At 43.4% G+C, this 7,790-nt stretch overlaps 1 pseudogene; it reads right to left on the bottom strand.

Annotated features, from left to right (window-relative positions):
* Positions 1-1,186: 1,186 nt before the first annotated feature.
* LOC100460544 (nucleophosmin-like) lies at positions 1,187-2,113 on the bottom strand (annotated as a pseudogene).
* Positions 2,114-7,790: the final 5,677 nt, after the last annotated feature.

Consider the following 7,790-nt stretch of genomic DNA (forward strand, 5'->3'; position numbering starts at 1 on the left):
GGCAAAACTAAAAGAGCACCCTGTAACACACCCCCCCGGGGCTTCGGGAGCTGTAAGCATTCACCCCTAGGTGCTGCCGAGGGGTCGGAGCCCCACAAGCTGCCCATCTGTATGCTTCCCCTAGAGGTTTGAGCAGTGGGGCACTGAAGAAGTGAGCCACTCCGCCTGTTGCATGCCCTGCAAGGGGGATAAGGAACTTTTCCCGTTTCATTAGGATGGGACATGTATGGGTGCTTGAATTTGGATTCCTGTAAAAATTCTGATTTATATCTGGGCTGTCTCTTTTAAACTCAAAATCAATGGCTGGGCATAGTGGTTCACGCCTGTAATCCCAGCACTTTGGGAAGCGGAGGCAGGTGGATTTCCTGACCTCAGGAGTTCAAGACCAGCCTGGGCAACATGGCAAAACCCCATCTCTACCAAAAACACAAAAAATTTAGCCGGACATGGTGGCATATACCAGTAATTCCAGCTATTCAGGAGGCTGAGGTGGGAGGATTGCTTGAGTCTGGGAGGTAGAGGTTGCATGAGCTGAGATCACACCACTGGACTCCAACCTGGGTGACAGAGTTGGACCCTGTCTCAAAAACAAAACGAAACAAAAAAACCACACATACACACAAAACTGAAGTCTGGAAGTCTCATTGGGAGGAGAGTCATGAAAAGAAATACAAGAGAGAGGAAAAGCACATAATTTTATTCCATTGCATATAGTTAAAAAATGAAATGGCACAAAATAATTTAAAATGAAAGGCATAGTCTTCTTCTCTCCCCCATCATCACCCCCCACTCCCCCACCTGCCAACGCTGGCATTTCTACCCAGGGGCAGCCACTTTACAACTTTTGGTTATATCTTCTGGGAGATTGCACCACATCTCTCTCTCTTTTTTTACTTTATTAAAATACTGAATTTTATTTCACATGTATGTTTTTCTCTCCCCACCATTTCCATGTCTGACCACCGCTACTACTATGTCCTATCATAACATTCCATACCTACTTAAAACCAAGCAAAGGGTGGAGTTCCATCTTTAAAAACTAAACAGACATTTTCGACAACACATTCTTGGCAATGGAACCTGGACAACATTTATCAAACACGGTAGGGAAAGTTCTCACTCTGCATTATAAAAAGGACAGCCAGATATCCACTGTTACTGAAATGAAATAAGATGGAAAATTTTTAATAAACTGTTTAGACTATTTTCTTAAAGAGACTTCCTCCACTGTCAGAGATCTTGAATAGCCTCCTGGTCAGTCATCCAGAAGCAGTTCTTCACATAATTGATGAACTTGGCTTCCACTTTGGGAAGAGAACCACCTTTTTCTATACTTGCTTGCATGTTTGCTTTAACGTCTTCTACAGAACTAGGTCCTTTTGGTGTTTTAGGAGTTTTTTCCTGTTTTTTGAAGGATTCTTGTCCTTTTGATCTTGGTGTTGACGATGGTTTTGAGTCTTTTCCATTCTGATTTGACTTTTGTGCATTTTTGGCTGGAGTATCTCATATAGATTGCTTCACTCGTGCTTTTTCTTTGGTTTCCTTATCATCAAAATCATCATCATCATCATCTTCATCATCATCATCATCATCATCATCATCATCAATCATCATCTTCATCGGCAGCAAGTTTTACTTTTTTCTGTGGAATCTTGCTACCACCTCCAGGGGCTGATTGCTCTCCAGATATACTTAAGAATTTCACATCCTCCTCCTCTTCATCTTTTCTTGCATCTTCCTCCACAGCTACTAAGTGCTGTCCACTAATATGCCCTAGCCCTGAGCCACACGTCAACCGTAAGACACTGGTGGTGTTATTTCAAAGCCCCCAAGGGAAACCATTGGCTGTACAGACATTTTCAAAGTTGCCAGTGTTACTTTAATTGGATTGCCTTCATAATTCATTGCCTCTGCTTCAACAATGTGCAATTCATCCTTTGCACCAGCCCCTAAACTGACTATTCTTAAAGATAACTGGTGCTCATCTTCATCATTATCCACCTTAAAGTGGTCATCTTTGTCAGCCTTTAAGTTCACAACCGAAAAGATAGTTCTGGGGTCTCAGGGGGCTCATGTCCATGTCCATCGAATCTTCCATCGGGTGGTGGGAAGACGCACTTAGGTGGGAGAGAAGGCGGATGGAGATAAATGACCACTGCTCAAGAGAACAGCCACGCAGGATGGAATGACACCAGGGAAAAGCTGCACCACATCTTTTACGGATAAATGTATACACCCACAATTCCCTGATTTAACATTGCTTACTGACTTCTTGGTTGGCTACATGCAGATTGGCTCATTTACTGCTTCTTCTTTTCTGCTTTATTCTTTTTTTTTTTTTTTTGAGACGGAATCTTGCTTTGTCACCAAGGCTGGAGTGCAGTGGCACGATCTCGGCTCACTGCAACCTCTGCCTCCTAGGTTCAAGCAATTCTTCGACCTCAGCCTCCCTGTAGCTGCTTTGGGAGGCCTCAGCACCTCAGCACCTGTAGCTGGGATTACAGGCACCTGCCACCATGCCCAGCTAATTTTTGTATTTTTAGTAGAGACGGGGTTTCACCATGTTAGCCAGGATGGTCTCAATCTCCTGACTTCATGATCCGCCCGCCTCAGCCTCCCAAAGTGCTGGGATTACAGGCGTGAGCCACCGTGCCCGGCCTATCATTGGAAATTTAAGTAATAAACTTACTCTTAATTTCTAGTTCTATCAATTAGAAACAATATCTCTTGCCTTCCCACATTGTAAGAGCAGGATATTGGTGTCGTTTCCTTCCCTTCATTTCTTTCCCCTTTATATGGAACTCTTTCCTCCTTGGATATGGAACTACTGTACAGTTAAGTCTTATGTGATTGGGCCATAGGTGGACTCTAGAAGTCAGAGATAAATAACTTGTGTTTGCACTACTGAGACTGTGTAAAATGCGTTCACTGCAGATTCAGATCATGCACGATGATGATAGTTCTTGTTGGGCGTAGTGTTTCCCCATCCCTGGGTTCTGTTCATTTTTTTTCTTTTTTAAAAAATTTCTTTCTTTTCACCTGGTTCTTTGTAAGTGTGCAATGTTTCTTTTCTTCTTTCATTATCTGCCTTATCAGATCTTTAATTTTTTTTTTTTTTGAGACAAGGTTTGGCTCTATCACCCAGACTGGAGCACAGTGGCGTGATCACGGCTCACTGCAACCTCCGCCTCCTGGGTTCAAGCCATCCTCCCACCCCAGCCTCCTGAGTACCTGGGACTACAGGTGCACACCATGACACTTGGCTAATTTTTATGTGTTTTGTAGAGATAGAGTTTTGCCATGCTGCCCAGGCTGGTCTTGAACTCGTGAGCTCAAACCAATCTGCCCGCCTTGGCCTCCCAAAGCAGATCTTTAATTTGTTGCCATTCCTGAGTATAGTAGAAAATGGCCAGGGTCCTCTCCTTTCCTTGGATTCCTTCTCTTTTCTTTCCATGTTCATATACATTGATTGTTCCCCAGGTCTGTTGACTACTCTGTCCTGAAGATCTCTCCTCATTTTTCTTAAGAGTTGGATCCAGTGCCTTCTGGATTGGTTCTCCAGCTTGAAGAGGGCATATGGAGGGATTTCTCAGCTTCCACAATCATGTGAGCCAATTCCCATAAATCTCTTATGTATCTATGTATGTATCCTATTGGTTCTGTTTCTCTGGGAACCCTGACTAACACATGAATCTTTTTTTTTTCTTTTGAGATGGAGTCCCACTCTGTGGCCCAGGACAGAGTGCAGTGGTGTGATCTTGGCTCACTGCAACCTCTGCCTCCCGGGCTCAAGCGATTCTCCTGCCTCAGCCTCCTGAGTAGCTGGGGTTACAGGCACGTGCCACCATGCCCGGCTAATTTTTGTATTTTTAGTAGAGACGGGGTTTTACCTTGTTGGTCAGGCTGATCTCGAACTCCTGACCTCGTGATCTACTCGCTTTGGTCTCCCAAAGTGCTGGGATTACAGGTGTGAGCCACCGCGCCCAGCCAACGCATGAATCTTACATTGTTGATTTACTTCATCATTTTGCTGGAGAATGTCCTCAAGTGACTCCCTAACGGAATAATTGTTCTATGCTTTAGCACATGCCTGAGCATGTGCTTATTTTGTTCAAAAGCCTTCTATAATTTCTGACTATCTCTAGAATAAAACTCATATAAAAAAGGAGCGCTCAGAGCCCTCCTAGATTTAGCCTTAAGTACCTTTCTATACTTTTCTTCCATTCCCTCCCTCTCCCCTCTGTGTATTTCATGTTCTTGCCACACTGATTTGACATCCATTCTTCTGAGGGACCATGTGTGGCTTCTCCTCTAGGCCTTTACTTTGCTGGGAACCACTTTCTCCCAAGATCATAGTTCATCTGTTCCAAGACGCCTAATCCAGTTCCTACTGAGTCAAAATCATTAGCTCCTTTAGCACTTTTTTCAGCACTTTCTTTCTTTTTTTTTTTTGAGATGGAATTTCACTTTCGTTGCCCAGGCTGGAGTGCAGTGGCACAATCTTGGATCGCTGCAACCTCCGCCTCCCAGGTTCAAGCCATTCTCCTGCCTCAGCCTCTCCAGTAGCTGGGACTACAGGTGCCTGCCACCTCGCCTGGGTAAGTTTTATAGTTTTAGTAGAGATGCTGTTTCACTATGTTGGGCAGGCTGGTCTCGAACTCCTGACCTCAGGTGATCCACGTGTCTCGGCCTCCCAAGGTGCTGGAATTACAGGTGTGAGCCACCGTGCCTGGCCCAGCACTTTCCACATAAGTGTTGTTATAGACTTCACTAGTCATTCTTTTGTTGTTGTTATTGTGATGCATTATGTATTAATGATGACATTTCTATATAGCTTGGACTATAAATCCTCACACTTTGTGCCTGGCAATAATTAGTATGAAACAAATGACAACATGTGTAAAAGGAGATTTTCTGTCATTCTGTCTACACTGATTATATAGGATTCTCTAAAGAATTATTTTTAAAAAGCTTCTTTAATCATATAAAACGTTAAGTATAATAAAGTAATTCATATGAATTCAAATTTTCTTTTTCTTTTTCTCTCTTTGTCTTTTTTTTTTTTTTTGAGATGGTGTCTCACTCTGTCACCCAGGCTGGAGTGCAGTGGTGCCACCTTGGCTCACTGCAACCTCCACCTCCCGGGTTCAAGTGATTCTCCTGCCTCAGCCTCCTGAGTAGCTGAGATTACAGGCCCCTGCCACCACACCCAACTAATTTTTGTATTTTTTAGTAGAGACAGAGTTTTGCCATGTTGGCCAGGCTGGTCTTGAACTCCTGATCTCAGGTGATCCGCCCATCTCGGCCTCCCAAAGTGTTGGGATTACAGGCATGAGCTGCTGTGCCCAGCCCAAATTTTCTTTATAATGATGGTTCTCTTCCAGAGAACTGTCACTTTTCATTCGCCTATTTTGCTATGATGTTTCCTGTGCTGTTTTCTTCAGAAAAATGTGCTTGGATTAAGTGAAGAACTGAAGGGGTGGCCTGCCCCTCCACACCTGTGGGTATTTCTTATTGGGTGGAATGAGTGACTTGAGAAAAGAAAGAGACACAGAGACAAAGTATAGAGAAAGAAAAGTGGGCCCAGGGAACTGGCGCTCAGCATATGGAGGACCCGTGCCGGAACCAGTCTCTGAGTTCCCTTAGTATTTATTGATCATTATTGGGCATTTCTCGGAGAGGGGGATGTGGCAGGACGATAGGGTAATAGTGGAGAGAGGATCAGCAGGAAAACATGTGAACAAATGTCTCTGCATCATAAACAAGGTAAAGACAAAAGTGCTGTGTTTTTGATTGCATATACACAAACATCTCAATGCCTTAAAGAGCAGTATTGCTGCCAGCGTGTCCCACCTCCAGCCCTAAGGCGGTTTTCTCCTATCTCAGTAGATGGAATATACAATTGGGTTTTACACCGAGACATTCCATTGCCCAGGGACGAGCTGGAGACAGATGCCTTCCTCTTATCTCAACTGCAAAGAGGCCTTCCTCTTTTACTAATCCTCTTTTACTACAGGTGTCAGGCTGGGGTACGGTCAGGTCTTTCCCTTCCCATGAGGCCATATTTCAGACTATCACATGGGGAGAAACCTTAGACAATACCTGGCTTTCTTTGGCAGGCGTCCCTGTGGCCTTCCGCAGTGTATTGTGTCTCTGGGTACTTGAGATTAGGGAGTGGTGATGACTGTTAACAAGTGTGCTGCCTTCAAGCATTTGTCTAACAAAGCACATCCTGCACAGCCCTTAATCCATTTAACCTTGGGTTGATACAGCACATGTTTCAGGGAGCACAGGTTTGGGGGTAGGGTTACAGAGTAACAGCATCTCAAGGCAGAAGAATTTTTCTTGGTACAGAACAAAATGGAGTCTCTTATGTCTACTTCTTTCTCCATAGACACAGTAACAGTCTCATCTCTCTTTTCCCCACAAAGAACCTTCTAAGTAAAATTCTCAAAGTACTTAATATATTTAAAAAATTATGTCTAGATTTTAAAGGACTAGGTTCTAATGTACCTTTTTTGTTTTTAACTTTTATTTTAAGTTCAGGGGTAAAAGTTCAGGTTTGTCACACAAGTAAACTTGTGTCATAGGGGTTTGTTGTACAGATTATCTCATCACTTAGGTCTTAAACCTTTTACTAGTCATTTTTGTTTTAGAGATAATTCCATAAACATCTGACTTCCTGACTTACCCCACTTAGTTCCTGGAGGATGGTTAATGTCAGCTTTAATATTAGTCTTGAGTATCATACCAAGAGGTTTTGTAGCAGGACAAGCCGCAGACAAAACCTCTCATATACTGAGTAGTAGAAGGAAGGGCTTTATTCAGCTGGGAGCATCGGCAAGCTACTGCCTTAAAATCTGAGCTTCCTGATGCACAATTTCTGTCCCTTTTAAGGGCTCACAACACCAAAGATTTCACATGAGAGGGTCGTGATTAATTTGAGCAAGCAGGTCGTACGTGACAGGGGCTGCGTGCACCGGTGGTCAGAGAGAAACAACAGGGCAGGGACTTTCACAATGTTCTTCTATACAATGTCTGGAATCTATGAATAACATCGATTTCTAAGTTATGAGTTGATTTTTAACTCATAGTTAAAAATCATGTAGATTTTTAAGGTATTGTCTAAGGTTTCTCCCCATGTGATAGTCTGAACTGTGGCCTCATGGGAAGGGAAAGACCTGACCGTACCCCAGCCTGACACCTGTAAAGGGTCTGTGCTGAGGAGGATTAGTAAAAGAGGAAGGCCTCCTTGCAGTTGAGATAAGAGGAAGGCATCTGTCTCCAGCTCGTCCCTGGGCAATGGAATGTCTCGGAGTAAAACCCAACTGTATATTCCGTCTACTGCCTGTCTCTGGTTTTACTTCCTTGTCATTTTTTCTTAAAACAGGTACTGAGTATAAAACAGTATAAAGCAATATGAGAGGGTCTCTCTTCCCTCAGTTTGACTTGATTGTATAGAGAGGTTTTCACCTAGAGTTTGGTGCCCCCAAAACTCCCGGTCAAAGGGAGGTGAAGAGTCACACCAAGTGTGAAGTGAGAGGGGCAGGGATGGAATTCTGTCCTCCCTTCTCCAAGCCTTGCACTTTCCCTGTCCCTAAATGATTTGACATCCTCTGCAGTTTCATATTATAACTCACAATTTTTTTTGGAAAGAACTAAGATGTAAGTAATAAATCAGTTCCTGTTTGTTCTAGTAATTTATTACCAACCCTATACTGTGGATTTGTAAATACTTATATCTTTTTATCTATCTACTCTCTATAATTGTTTCCTCATCCTAGACTGCA

The sequence above is a fragment of the Pongo abelii genome, chromosome 9 (genome assembly GCF_028885655.2).
Source record: "Pongo abelii isolate AG06213 chromosome 9, NHGRI_mPonAbe1-v2.0_pri, whole genome shotgun sequence".
Taxonomy (NCBI): domain Eukaryota; kingdom Metazoa; phylum Chordata; class Mammalia; order Primates; family Hominidae; genus Pongo; species Pongo abelii.